This window comes from Vombatus ursinus, unplaced genomic scaffold, assembly GCF_900497805.2.
Source record: "Vombatus ursinus unplaced genomic scaffold, bare-nosed wombat genome assembly UNPS02014786.1, whole genome shotgun sequence".
NCBI classification, from domain to species: domain Eukaryota; kingdom Metazoa; phylum Chordata; class Mammalia; order Diprotodontia; family Vombatidae; genus Vombatus; species Vombatus ursinus.
This window is the reverse complement of record NW_020954564.1, coordinates 18522594-18538499: the sequence shown is the minus strand read 5'-3', so window position 1 is coordinate 18538499 and position 15906 is coordinate 18522594. Positions and strand designations below refer to the sequence as shown.

Here is a 15906-nt window from a genome sequence, read left to right as displayed (position 1 = left end):
AAGACGTAAGAAAATGACCCACTCTTCCTTCTTTGCAGTAGTGGGAGACTGGGTTTGGAACACTGAATATGCTGTCAAACTTGATGTTTTGGTTAGTATTGCTGAAATGCTTTGTTTCCATTTCTTTTCTTTATTCTGTTATAAAAAATGACCCAATTTGTGGGGGACGGATTTGAAACTAAAAACATACAAACCAAATATATCGATAAAATTATTTTTAAAGGGGGATTGACTTTAAAAACAGAGAAGTAACATAAAGGGCAGGGCCATGATAACAGGTAAAAAGAAGTAAAGTTATATATGTTGCAAACTGTGAATAGTTTAATCTTAAACTTACTCCCCAACCATGAGGTCTTCTTAGCTAGACTGCTTTCCTGCATACATACTACTGGGTATTAGGTTGGTGATAGCTCAGTTCTTGTTCTTTTGCAATGGATTTGGATAATTTGAGCTTTCCTGAATTTATTCACTTCAATCTTCTGTTACAGGAATGAAAAATTAGTGTCTGAGATCAGTATTGCTCTTAGAGAGTCTTCAATTTGACCCTTCATAGAATATTTCACACCAGATTATGAACCTAGCAACATCTTGCCCTTGCTCTTCTGTTTACCAAGTAATGCTCTTCCCCTGTTTGTACCTCAGGCTATAGCATCTCATTAAATTTGGGGGCTTCTCCTTCCTCACTCTTTAACTAAAGATAAACACTCTTTAACTAAAGATAAACACACTATGACTTTGTGAACATTCATTCTATCTCTCACTCTAATCCTACCTGTTGGATTGGTCCCTATCAAACCTTATGGGTTTGGGTTTTCATATTTCTGATGGGATAGAGTTGGCTTCTAGACTTTACTACTTCTTTTCTTGACCCTGCAGCCTCTGGAAGTTCAGTCTTAGCTTGGCAGAACTGAGCTGACAGAAACATACAGAATCAACTGGCATTGGAAACTCTTGTCTTACAAAAAATAAATACATGAGTATTGCAACTGCATCAATATATTATAGATTTTCACCTTTCCAGTAATCAGGCAAAGCCAAAAGAAAGTTTTATAATTATTACAGATAGAAATATAAATACAAATACAAATATCTAGGACATTTATCAAGTTTTTCAACACATACTCTGCAAATTCAGAATCAAACTCACAACTTTGGTCTGAGTTTGATTACCATTAATGCCATATGAGGTTTTTCAGTCATATGAATCCACAACATAGTGATGGATCATAGAATGAACATTTCAGTGCCAGCAATAGTTGATTCATGCATTTTCAAGGTAAGTCTGCTCGGCAAAATATCAGGGTATAAGGTGAGTGCTCAGATGACAGTTCAAAAAGAATAAAGACATTCTGTTATCAAATATAAGAAAAAATACTAACAAACTGATATCAGTTCCTATGGTTAACATTACAAGAGAATTTTTAATGAGACAAAAGCAGCAAAACATGAAAGGTAACAGGAAGCACTTTCTAATTTCATGATCATGACAAAGGTTTTCCTTTATTTTCTGATTTCCTATAGCACAAAATAAGGTAATAATTATAAAGAAAACAAGAATTTGGTAGACAACATTATGAATTTTTTTTGCTATTTGTTATTGTGTTGTCCTGTTCGATCAACTTCCAAACATACTTTGATATCACACAGATAAACCATTTAAAGTTGGTTTATAAAATAAGTGTTCGTAATATTTTTTAAAAGTTGGGCAGGAATGTGACCCCTATCATAAAACTGTTCCCATATAAAAATCAGATGGAAATTATATTACTTCACTTTAAATTACCTTTTCCAGTAATATAAGCAGCAGTAACCGTGAGGGCTATCTTTATTCATTTTATTTGTTCTGAAACTTTTCTTAAGTTACACTGTTTTATTGCAAAAGGTTTGTTTTTTAAATAAGTATCTCAAGGACATGAATAGTCATAGCAGAATAGAGTATGCATATTTCCTTTACCAATGTCCCTTATAACTTCTCTATGTTGCAGTAGATGTTTTCATGAACTACTGTGACAATTTTTTTTAAAGTTATTTCTATTCTTTTTGAAGACACTATGGAATTTAGTCGTTATTACCTGATGATCCACACAAGGAAACTTTCCAATTACATTTCCTTGCAAAGAAAGCAGGCCAATTCACTGAAGGGCAATGATCAACCTTTCTAACCCTATTGGGTATGTTCATGCATCACTGTTGTTTCATTAACAAAAATGATTTGGAAATAATTGAGGCTAAAAATATCCTTGTAAAATAGGTAATTTTTAAAGAATCAAAATTAAAATGCTTATTATTCCTAGAAAATTAGTATTAGGTGGATTAATCCTTAAAGAAATTTATCAGATGAGCTACTTTGGGATGAACTGATTTAACCTCACTTTGTAGATGCTTTTATTGGAGAAGAGTAACATAGCAGAAGAGAAAAGAAACATATTTCTCAATTTAAATACCCCAAGTAAAATAATAACTGGTAACTTATGTGATATTGTGACTATAGAGTATTTGAATAAGGGATAAGTCTAAAAGTTTTACATTATTCACTAAATACTCAGGATTACTCTCCACTATGAAGTCTCTGATGTCTGACTAGGGCTGAACTATGCCTAAAGGCATTCCCACATTGATTACATTTATAGGGTTTCTCTCCAGTATGGATTCTTTGATGTCGAGTAAGGTGTACATGCAGACTGAAGGCTTTCCCACATGCATTACATTCATAGGGTTTCTCTCCAGTATGAGTTCTATGATGTTGAATAAGGTCTGAACTTCTAATAAAGGCTTTCCCACATTCAGTACATTCATAGGGTTTCTCTCCGGTGTGAATCCTTTGATGCTTAGTAAAGGATGACCTATCACAAAATGCTTTTCCACATTCACTACATTCATAGGGTTTTTCTCCAGTATGAATTCTCTGATGCTGAGTTAAGTGTGTACTCTGAATGAAGGTTTTTCCACATTCAATACATTTATAGGGTTTTTCTCCAGTATGAATTCTCTCGTGTTGAGTACGGTCTGTACTCTGACTGAAGGTTTTCCCACATTCATTACATTTATATGGTTTCTCTCCAGTATGAATTCTCTGATGTTGAGTAAGGTGTCCACGCAATCTAAAAGTCTTTCCACATTCATTACATTCATAGGGTTTCTCTCCAGTGTGAATTCTCTTATGGCGAGTAAGACATATGCTCTGACTAAATGCTTTCCCACATTCATTACACATATAGGGTTTTTCTCCAGTATGGACTCTCTGATGTTGCATAAGGAGTGCAGCCTTACTGAAAGCTTTTTCACAGTCATTACATTTATAGGGTTTCTCTCCAGTATGCACTCTCTGATGCTGAATAAGGAGTGCACCCTTACTAAAAGCTTTCTCACATTCATTACATTTATAAGGTTTCTCTCCAGTATGTACTACTTGATGTTGCCGAAGGAGTGCACTTTTACTGAAAGATTTACCACATTCATTACATTCAAAGGGTTTCTTTACTGCACAGATTTTCTGATGTCTAATTAAATGTGAATTACATATGAAGGTTTTTTCATATATGTCACATTCAGGATATCTCACTTTTCTAGGAACATCCTCTTCTGTAACAAGGACAGAACTCAGACTACACATATTGTACTCAAGGTCCCTCTTCACAGGTAGCATTTTCTTTTGGGGAACTGTCATTTGTCTCAGATGTCTCTCCTGGATTCTTTGCTGTCTCCCATACTGGGCATGAGATTCCCAGGCTTGTCCTAGATTAGAGTAACAGAAAAAATCCCTTGTGAATCTCTCCATTGTCACCTCCTGGGACGATTGCTTTTCAGAAATCGCTTGCTTTAGAGTTGAGGTACTGATTTCAGGCATTGACTCCCAGTCTGAAAGAATGAAAATAAATATAATTGTGCCTTTGTGCCTACAGAAATGTGTGCTACAAGAATGGAAACTATAAAGAAAGAATAGGAGAGTGAAAATGATGAGTATATAGATGGTTTTTTGACAATTTCAAATATGCAAATGTGGTCTTGTACTCTAGAGAGTGAAGGAGAGGCAAGGTACAGAGAGCAGAGATCACACATGGTTGGAAAGGGCCGATTCAGTGTGAACAGTGAGCACAGAAATGGATACAAACCCACCAAGGAAGATTAAAAGGTAAGAAAAACTAGAATAGGCTAAATAGGGTCAAATATCAGTATTATGAGAGGCTGTGTAGGGTCAAATATCAGTATTAGGAGAGGCTGTCTAGGTTATTATAATAGAATCCTAACTGATTTCTTAGGTCCCCTTGTATTATCTCTCCCAGCTCATACCATTGGTCCTAAAAGAATCATTCATAAACAACAATGCCATTATCTATAAGTAAGGACTTTTCTATATTCCCAGCTCCCCTTCAATTGCCCTAACCATAATTAAAGCCCATCTTTAGCCATAGTGATCTAGTTTCCAAATCATTACAATCATTTCCTACACAGACCTAGAGAGGTTTAGGACTGTCTATAATCATTAGGACCTAATAAAGGGGTCTAAAGCCAAACAGCTGGTGCCCCACTATCTCTTTAATCTACATTCTCTCTCTATCTACTGCTTCCTTCCCTACCATCTACACATAATGCCCAAGTCTCCACCAACTCTAATAGCTATCATCCTATGAATATCTTATTCCCTTCTGAGCTAAACTCCTATAACATGCTATGTTCAGTGCCTCCATTTTTTCTCTTACTCTCTTCTGCAGTCTGGTTTACACCTCATCCAACCATAACTGCTTTTTAAAAAGTTATCAATGACTTTCTGACTGCCAAGTCTAATGGTCCTTTCTCAGATTACATCCTTTTAGATTTCTCTGCAGCATCTAACACTTTACTATTTTCTCCTCCTGGACATTTGCTCCTCTCCTGGTTCTTATGACACTGTTCTCTCTTGATTTTCTTCCTTACCTGTGTGACCACTCCTTCTTAGTCTCCTTTGTTGATTCTCTGTCCATGTCACACTCACTAACTGTTGGTGTTACCCTGACTCTGTCTAGGGCCTTCTCTATTCTATCTATGCTCTCTCACTTGATGATCTCAAGAGTTTCCATGGGTTCAATTAAGATATCTATGCAAGTGATTCCCAGATCTATCTATCTACCTCCAGTTTCTCTCCTTAGCTCTAGTCTATTATAACCAACTATTATAACCAACTGCTCGACATTTCAAATTGGATGTTCTATAGGTATCCCAAATTCAATATGTCCAAAAAAGAACTCAGTATCTTCTCTCCAACCCCTAACTCACTCTTCTCCCAAATTTTCCTATAATAACTAAAGGTGCCACCATTCTTTCTAGTCACTTGGGTTTAACTCTGGTATCTTCCTCACCTTCTCATTTTCACTCACCTCACATATCCATTCAGTTCCCAAACCCATTTCTATCTCTACAATATCTCTTGAATCCATTCCCTTCTCTGCACACACAGCCACCATCCTATTCTAGGCCCTAATTAACTCTTGCCTAGCAGTCTCCCTGCCTCAAGTCTCTTCCCAATTCCAATCTATTTTTAACACAGGTGTTAAAGTGATTTTAATAAAGCATAGGTCTGACTGTGTCATTCCCTACTCAATAAACCCCAGGGATTCCCTACTGCCTCTGAAATAAATAGAAATTCCTCTGTCTTGGCATTTAAAGCTCTTCACAATATTCACAACAACTTACTATCTTTCCAGAATTCTTATATAATACTTCCTGGCATAGTAACAACTTAACAAAGGTCTGTTGATTCATTAGCTGATTGATAAGTCTGAAATATTCTTATATAATATGTTCAAAATATTTGAGGGAACTTATGCCAAGTGGTCTTAGTCTTCTCCACAGGACTGGAGAACTTTAAGGAGAATTATGAAATCAATACTCCAGGATAACAAACTTTCATAACTTTGTTCTGTATCTGATTCTCTTTCACTTACCTGGGAAGGTATCTCTTGGAATTTTTCTCTCTACCAGCCAAGGCTCTTCTCCTTGCTCCAACTGGGAGATCACATCAGGTTTTGAAATTTGATGCCCTGCTCATATAGGAAGACAAAAGATTTAGGTATTTATGCTCAGAAAAAAGAACTATCCCAGAAAATTCTAATTCCTTCCTTCTTCAGGGACCTCTAAAGGATAAAAATAGTTGTAGCATCAAAAACAGCACAAAGAAAACATCTATTTCATCCTCTACAAAGTATGACCTTTCATAGAAGGGGGAGTGGGAACATTTTGTTTCTGTGACCGAAAGGCAAGAGATCTCTAATCATTGAGCCACAAGCCCGTACCCACAAAAATATACCAGAGTCCCCACCCTCATATTTTAATAACTAAGGAAATAAAGATACTACAACGGACAGAATGGCCCTGATTCACACACAAAAAGTACACTTACCCAATGAGACCAGGTTCCTATAATTCTCCAACATTACATCCCTGTACAAGTATCTCTGACCAGGATCCAGTTGCCCCCACTCCTCCTGAGTAAAGTCCACAGCTACATCCTTGAATGTTAATGATTCCTAAAAAGCCCAAAAAAAGGCTGGCTCAAGTTAGGATCATTTGACCTCCCTTAAAGGCCATGCTAATGGCCTTGAGACAGAAGCTGCAACATCAGTGGGAGTATACAAGAGAATATGCTCTGATAAGGATCAGGAAATCTGATTGTTCCAACTTAAATTATTTACTCCGTACCATATAGGTAACACTGTTTCTTTCTATAAAAAAGGACATGCAAAAAAAAGTATGAGACAGTCAGTATTCTTGAAGAGTATATAGTTTTGACTGGGAGAAAAACATATACATAACCCAGCTGGAGAACAATGGTAAAGAGCTTCTAGTAAAGTGCTAAACTGTGTGTTACTGATGAGAAGCAAACAATAGTTCAGAAAAAAAGGAAATACTCTTGGATTCTGGTAGCAAGGGAAGACTTCACAGAAAAATTACAGAACCTTAAGGTTGGAAGAGATCTTGTAGGTCATCTAGTAGATCAGATTGTAGAGGTCACTTAGGGGATGAATACTCTATCCATCCTTCTCCAGTTGACCATGTTTAGTCATCCAATCTCTCCTTTAATCCTAGAGAAGACACTCTCTCATAAGGAAGCTCAATCTACTTTTTTGCCTCTCTAAAGATTAGAAAGTTTTTCCTTTTACTGAACTGCAACCTTCCTCCTGGGTAATCAACAAGTATTTATTAAGCCTATGTACCAGGTATAGTGCTAGGCACTGGAACTACAAATACAATGAGTGAAATAATCCTTACTCAAAAGGCAGGTAGGGGGTGCTGTGGATTCCAGAGCACTGGACTAGCCTCAGAAATTTCTGTGTGACCCTGAGCAAGTCACTTAATTTCTGTCTCAGTTTCCTCAACTGTAAAGTAGGGTAATAACACCACCTACTTCCCAGGGATATTGTGAGGATAAAACGAGATGTATTTGTAAAACACTTTGCAAACGTTTAAGCATTCATAAGTGGTATTATTATTATTAATATTATATGAGACTAGTATATATTTATATAAATATAAAGCATAAATACAAAGAGAATATAAAGTAGTTAGATAAATAAAGTTTGAGAAGAGGAGTTTGGTTTATTTGTTTTTTCCCTAAGCCTTTCTCCCTGAAACAATAGTCTGTCAATAAATTCCTATTAAGTACCTACTATGTGCCAAGCACTGTGCTAAGTGCTGGGGATATATATAGGCAAAAGACAGTCCCTGCCTTCAAGGATTTCACAGTTTAATGGGGAAGAAGACAAGTAAACAAATATGTACAAACAAGCTATACACAGGATAAACAGGAAATAACTGAGAGGCAATATTTAAGAGAGGTTGGGAAAGGCTTCCTATAGAAGAATCATTGGATTCTCTAAATGTCATGACCAAAAAAGGAGCCTTACATCTCATTTCAAGAAATCTTAAAAAAAAAGCTTCCCAGCTCTCTTAAAACCAAATGGTAAAGTTGAAATACAAAGAATCCACCAAACAACTCTTGAAAGAAATCCCAAAATGTAAATTCCCAAGACTGTTATTGCCAATATTGTACATAAATATATGATGGAATTCTATCGTGCTGAATCTCGTAACATAATGGCTAACCACAATTCCAAAAGAATTTCTCCACCAATTTTCAAAATATCTTCTTTTGTATTTATTTTGTTTGTTAATTTGATGATTCTCTAGTTTTTAAAATTGCATTCTCAATCTTCTCATTTTCTATTTGATAATGTGTCCTTTCAGAAAAACAATCTTTTCTCAGAGCCCTGCTGTAGCTGCATCCCCTAAATTTTGGGTTTCTAAAAAGTTATTTTCTTTTACATAGTTTATTATTTGTATGATTTGTTATTTGATCTGCTTAATTGTTTCATCCCCTCCCAGAGAGCCATCCAGTATAACAAATAGTATTTATAAGATCAATAAATAAATAAAAGGAAATAATCAGCACAACTGCTGAATACAATGAAAAAAAATCTAAAAACATGTGCAATACCTGTAGACCTCTCACCTCCTAGAAGGGGTGGGCTGGGAGCGTCTTCTCATATTTCTTCTCTGGAGTTATACTTGGTCTTTAGAATTCTGCTACATTCACGTGTGTGTGTGTGTGTGTGTATGTGTGTGTGTGTTTTCTTTCCATTTACATTGTGACAGTCATGGTGAATATTGTTTTCACAATTAATAGTTTGCAATTCTTTCAAGAATTGTTTGGTCATATTCTTTGACTACTTATCTATGGCAGAACACCAGTGATCTTTTTATTGCTAAATCCAATGGCCTTCTCATAGCTATCATTCCTTCTGATGTCTCTATAGAATGACACAGCTGACCACCCCCTACTCTGAAGCCTCTCTTCTGTCTCTATTTTTTGTTACATTGTTCTCTCCTAGTTCTGTCACCAATTCATTCATTTACACTGAGAAAAAGAACTGCCAAATGAACTGAATATTTGAGCCAGCCATCTGTGCTTTATCCTCTTGGTTAAAAAAATGACTTGAAAATTCAAAGTTGGAATACAGCTTAGTAAACAAGCAACCAAAACAAAAGGAACTGGAAAGATTAATGAGACATTATCATTGTATGCTTGTAGACAATTAGAAAAAAAAAGAACCTTCATTAGCTAGTCACTGGTTTACTAGAATACTTTGATCACTTTGAAATGAAGAAATCTGTTGTGCTGCATCCCAACTTATGTTCAATGACAAGAGAGAAGTCACTTCTTATTCCATTATCTAAATCACAGGTTTTAGTTCTATAAAACTTGCTTAAGTCAGATGTTCACAAGGAATCCAAGGTACTTAGGGATGGCATCTGTCTCTCAGATACATACAAAACATCCATGTAGCAATGGAGAATAACTAGTTTGCAATAAGACAAACCCTCTCAAGATGAAAGTGTTCTTTCTTAAATGTTTCTAGATCACTTTGTATAAATCTCTCCTTTGCTTCCATCATTCCCTTTTATTGTACTTTTATTTATATGTCTTTTCTTATTCCCCACCCCCTTAGAATGCAAGCTCCTTGAGATCAGGGACTGTTTCTTCTTTGTATTCTAAGTATCCAGCCCTTTAGTAAAAGACAATTTTTAATAGTTGAATGGAATTAAATGGGGGGGGTGAAACACGTATATGAAAAACTATAATAAAATTAAGAAAATAAGTAAGTACAGAGGAAATGTCAAAGAGGAAAGTCTCAGAGAATCAACAAGAAAGGGATCAGAGGAAGAATGATGGAGAAAGTAGCACATGAATTGAACCTAGAAGGAGAAACAGATTAATGGATGGGGATGAGAAAAGCCTGTAAGGAATAGCTATGGGCAGTCCTTAAGGAGGATACTTGTATCAATTCTTACAGGCAGCAGATAAATCAAGCAGAAGCAGAAAGCTAGTGTACACAGGCTGGCCCATCATACTATTGTTGGAGAACTGTTTACTGTTTAAGAAATAAAAGTTATTTAGCTGGGTGAGACCTCTTCATGGAAAAGCAATGCAGCTCTAAGTGTTCTTCTTAAATATCTTTGTTAATGTGTCTATGGTTCCCCTGTTCTGTATTTATACTTGCAGAAGTCTGAGGGATCAAGTAATGGGATCAGAAGGTATAAACAACTCTTTCTAGAAATTTAGGAGTGAAAAGGAGAAAGAGAATCCAATAGCTTTAAGGATATAACAAAGTCAAAGGAAATTTTTTAGAATGAGAGACCTGAGACTGTTTGCAGGCAGATCAAAGGTAACAAGAGAAAAGGGAGGTAGATCAATGGAGATAAGAGGGGATAGATTCAAGGGCACAAATAGAAGGATTAGGTCTAACAAGATCAAAGGCCTCCTCATCTCCTGAGGTTATATGGAAGAGAATATGGGAATGGTCCCAGGGAGGATATAAACTGTGTAGGAAAGGAAATAAGGGAACTCAGGTTGGATAACTTCATTCTCAGTAAAGTAGTAGCTGACATTACCTCTTGCAAAAGAATGAGCTTAAGGTAGAGTGAGGGGCTTGCAAAGAAATGAGGTTTTGAATGTCCACTGTGGGAAATGTAATAGGTAATCAACACTGCTGGGGCATACTAAGGGCCCATTTGAGATTAGACAGATAGAGGAGTGTGTGTGTATGTGTGTGGGTGTGTGTGCATGCGCGTGCAGTCTTCTTTCAGCAGCACTCCAATGCTTAGAAGTTGGAACACGGCATGCAGTATTGGAGAATAGCAGTGCAGGAACAGTGGAAGGTCAAGGAGCTACAGATTAAAGGGGATAGGGAAACATATTATTGAGATGATTGACCATACAGCCAAAACTCTAACGAGTGGAAAGGGAAGCCACAATAAAGTGAAGACCTAGAAGAACAGGATGGGATCAGGGAACAGAAGTCACAGTAATGACCAATAGGAGGTTCAAGAATAAGGATGTAGGAAAGGTAGAAGGGCGAGATATTGGTCAAAAAAAAAATTTCAGAGTTCAAGATCTTTGACACTGCATAGTTTCAAAGGTATCTGAGGTTTAGGATGTGACCATTCAGGAGAGTGGCAGGAATAGAGTGGAGATGGTGGTAATAAGAGTTGAGGAGGTTTAGAAACTGAAAGGACTGATTATTAAAAATGGGCTAAGTATGAAAATACTGAAGTCATCAAAAACTGTGGCAGCAAACCATAAGGCAACTAAGTCAAGTTTTGAGGCCCTTGAGGAAGGTCTTAAGTGCTCCGGAGGCTGCCAGATTATGGCAAAAAGCATAAAGAAAGGATGGTAAAATCATATAGTACAAGTGTCAAAGGCAGAAAGGCTATTAAGTGACAGCAGGAAAGCCAGGGTCTGAAGGTGGCAGCAGGAAACAAAGAGAATGACAACAAACCTTCCTGGCTCTCTAGGTCAGGAGAATGGGGAGAAGTCAGTCAATAAACATTTATCAGGAGGCTACTCTGTGTCTGGCGCTATGCCAACACTAAAACAGGGGGTTGAGGAATGTGGCTTCCTCAGGAGAAAGCTAGGTTTTAGTGAGTATGAGAATATAGAATGACTGTATGAGGAAAGGATGGAGGATGAAGGGAAGTTTGTTGACAATGAGAGGAGGGACAGCATGAGGAAAACAATGGAACTCTGGAGGTCAAAGTGAAAACGCTAAAGGACAGGGAAGGTAAAGCTGGGATGAGAATATAGCAAGGGATAGCAGAGGAGCAATTATAATTTTGGATTACATGTATAATTAGGAAAACAAGATAAGGAAGTGATGAAGCCTGGGAGAGGCCTGAGCTGTTTCCAGGTGTTTTTATGGAGTACACCTGTGATAATTTTAGTGCCTTGACTATAGCTGGGACAGGTCAGAGACTTGCCTGGGCATAAATCTGAACACGTCCTCTGCTCAAACTCATCAGTGGTTCCCTATTGCTTACCAAGTAAATTTAAACTCTTTAATCTAGTATTTAAGGCCCTAAATAATCTAATATGACCCTACATATACAGTGTAGTAGATAAAGCGCTAAACTTGGAGTAAAGAGGATATGACTTAAAATTCTGCCTCTGAAATTTACTAGCTATATGACTATGGACAAGTCATTTAAAACCTCTCTCTACCTCAGTTTCTTCATATACAAACTAAGGATAATAATTCCCATAGAACCTAACTTACAAAGTTGACATGAACCTCAAATGAGAAGTATGTAAGGGCAAGAGATCATCCTAGACAACTACCCCAGCCATTTAAAGTGGTAGAGGGGCTATAGGAAGACAGACAATGCTGAGCTTACAATGCTGTGTCTGTGTAAGCTCCTGTGTGAAGAACCTCCCAAGATGTCTGTGTGTTTGTAAAGAACCCACAGAGCACATGTCTATGTACGTTTACATGAGGAAAGAATCTGAAGTGTAAACCTGCGTGGGAAGAGGCCTCCATAGAATGTTACCAGATGGAAGGCAAAATATCCCCAGTCTCCTGGGCTGGAAGAGTCAGGGATCAGGCTCCTCAATGAAACTTTGTTGGATAGGGAAGCTCCAGGATAGGACATGTTTCCACCCTCTTACTAGAAAAGAATCCCCCAACTCACCTGGGGTCTGGCTGTCAGAAGCCCAGGAGTCATTTCCAGCTCATCGGTGCTCACCAGCTGGGCAACAGCAGATTCTTGAGAAGGAAGAGCTGTGGAAGAGAAAGGAGCTTCCTGAGGGCAAGATGCTTGCTTTGGGGTTCCCAGACTCACCACTCTACAAATGCTCACAGAGCAAGCAGGTGTTAACACCTCTACCCCTCGAGGCCTTACAGAAAAAAAGAAAAAAGTCAAAGGGAGTCCATAAATAGCACCTCCCTAGGCCCAGATCAAAGCAAAGATTCAAAGATACCACTGTCTGGGAATCCAGGCTCTATCCCTGTGGACCTAGAAGGTTTTAGCTAAGAATTTAGCCACTGCCTACAAGCCCAACTAAAAACCATCTCCAAAGACTACCAGGCCAGAGGAGCTAAAATGCTAACAGTTTTTATTAAGGTGATCCTCACTCATTTTTAGAGCATCTATGAAAGTCAAAGTATTACGCTTCATGCTCCTTGCACAAAATCAAAAATCTTATAAATCGCCATTTCTCCTCATCCCAAGATCCAAGGAGAAGATCACTATAATATATTGAAATATCCTGCCTTTGACTCCTTCCCAAAACCATCCCCTGGGAAGTAAAGCATAGTAGTGTAGTGAAAAGTATACTGTAGCTTCCCCAGGGAGCATAGTAACTCCTAATTAGACACTCATTCTAAAGGAAAGGCAATTCCAGGTCAAATAATGGAAAGTGCTTTTCTGAAATACTGTAGTTTACTCTGGCTCCATGGAGAGAATGCAATCTCCTCTCCAGTTAATCCACACTTCCTTCCCCTCTCCTTTCTCACCTCTCTCCCCAAGCATTTGGGTCAGATCCACCAAGGTCATCCACTCCTCAAGAGTATCTAGATATCTGATATCACCCCAGTCCTTTTCACTCAAGCAGAATGATGAGGAAATGTTCAAGCATCAGCGTCTCCAGGACCTGCTCCTTCCTGAAGGTCTGACTAGAGGTCTCCTGCTTGCATTTGCTTCTGGAATGGATTCCGCAGGTCTGGAGCCTCAGAAGGAAAGTCACTTTAGCTGGAAACTTCACTCTGGAGCAGAGATTTCTGAGCTCCTCAGTAGGAAATCCTCCCACTGGTATTTCCAGGCCAGACACCTGCAGTAGCTTTGCAGGGCTGCTGTGGGTGAGAAGATGCAATTAAGAGACTTCACCTCAGTCACCTTCTGATACCTGAAGAGCACCAGAAAGAGCCAGAGGACCAGATGTACAAACGGGCACATAATGAATTGCACTCATTAAACAAAGATCTAATTCAATTCAATTCAGCAAGGATTTAAGAACCCACAACGTGTAAGACTTTATGATGCTGCTGGGAATACAAAGACAAAACAAAAAACAGACCCTGCCCTCAAGGAGCCTCTATTCAACTCTACTGAAGTGATACAACACGTACACAGATAAATAAAGAAAAGGTAATTTGGGGAGGGAAGGATATACCAGGTGCATTAGAAGTTCTAACTTATTCAAAGAAACCTATGGCAGCTGCTATGGAGGACACATGGATGAAAAAATCCAGGTGTCTGACCTCAAGAGACATAAAATGTCAGACAGCACATGACACTACGGTCACACAGCCCAGACAGAACTCCTTCAATGGACCCTGAAAGATGGATACATGCCACAGCCAGACACAAACTAGGGGTTCTTCACATATAGACACACACACTGAGGAGCTCTTTCTATACAAAAACATACTTGCAAGATTCTTTGCACACACATGGACACAGACACACTTTAGATTCTTCGAATTCCCAGACACTATACAGCTTCTTTTCATTCCCACAGATCCTCTATGGGCTCAAGTCACAGACACATACACCATGGGTTCTTCACACACACACACACACACACACACACACACACACGGCTGGGTCCTTCACATGCTATGGGTTCATTTCACTGACACACACGGAGTCCTTCACACATTGTAGGTTCTATATACATACACACTGTACACAACTCTATAGGCTCTTCTCACATACCAGACACACAAACTGCAGGTTCTTTATGCACACCAGACACACACATAGGTAAGCTTTGGGTTCCTCCAACGCAGACACACACATAGACAAACTATGGGTTTTTCACATATATAGGCACACAAACATTGTGGATTCTTCATTCACTGTAAACACACATATGCTTTTTCCAGACATGCAGAGATACACCATGAATTCTTCAGGCATACACAGGGACACACTGATACTTCTTCACACAGATAGGCATATTGTGGGTTCTCATATACAAAAACCCACTGCAGGTTTTTCACACTTCCCTCAGATGCTTCCCTCAGAGTCACAAATACAATGTAAGTACTTCCCATACATGCACAGATACATACACACACACATACAAATTTCCAACCATCCCTTGGGATCATTACAAGCAGGCACAATGAGTCCTTTACACATATGGAGATACACCAAGCTCTTTACACAAACAGGCACCTATAATCATTGGGTGGGGACAGGGAGAGACGTGAAGGGAATCTTCCCGCCCAGACAGAGGCCTATTGCAGCTTCCTCACAGTAAAGGGTTTCAGCACACACACACACATACACACGTGTGGTTTCATCTCATATACACAACACACAAACTGCAGGTTCAACACACATTGACTACAGATTCTAATCCACAATGTGCCTATGTACGTGATATATATATACACACACACACGTAATATATATTTATATACACATGTTATATATATACATACATACACATACACATTCTTTATATGTACTGTACATACATGTACTACACACACATATATGTACTGTATACACATTCTTTATATGTACTGTACACACATATGTATTGTACATACACACATATATACGTACTGTACATACGCACTCTTTACATGTACTGTACATACACGTTCTTTATATGTACTGTACATGCACATATATATGTACTGTACGTACACACATATATATGTACTATACATACACATTCTTTATATGTACTGTAGGTTAATCCTACACACACTACAGATTCTTCACATACACTGATACACTGTAGGGTCTACAGACACATCAAACACACATACTCTGTATGTTCTTCCTATAGTCAGAGGCATACACAGACACACTTGGGGTCCATCCCCAGGTCTATTCACAGACCAGGCCTATTCACAGACACACTGAGGATTCTTCTTCCTCACACACAGACCTCCTACAAGTCCTCAAATATAGACATACACAGGCACACACATTGTGGGTTCATCTTACATTGAAAGACATGCACAGAGACAGCTGTGGCTTGGAAGACACATGGAAAATACTTATGTCAGAGAAAGATACACAGTGAATTCTTGCTATAAAGCCACTCATCCAGGCACACGAAAGAGGGTTTTTCACACA

General features: G+C 38.3%; 1 pseudogene; it reads right to left on the bottom strand.

Moving 5' to 3' along the window:
* Window positions 1-1610: 1610 nt before the first annotated feature.
* The window catches only part of LOC114047012, a 71802-nt pseudogene continuing 57506 nt past the window's right edge, over window positions 1611-15906 (bottom strand).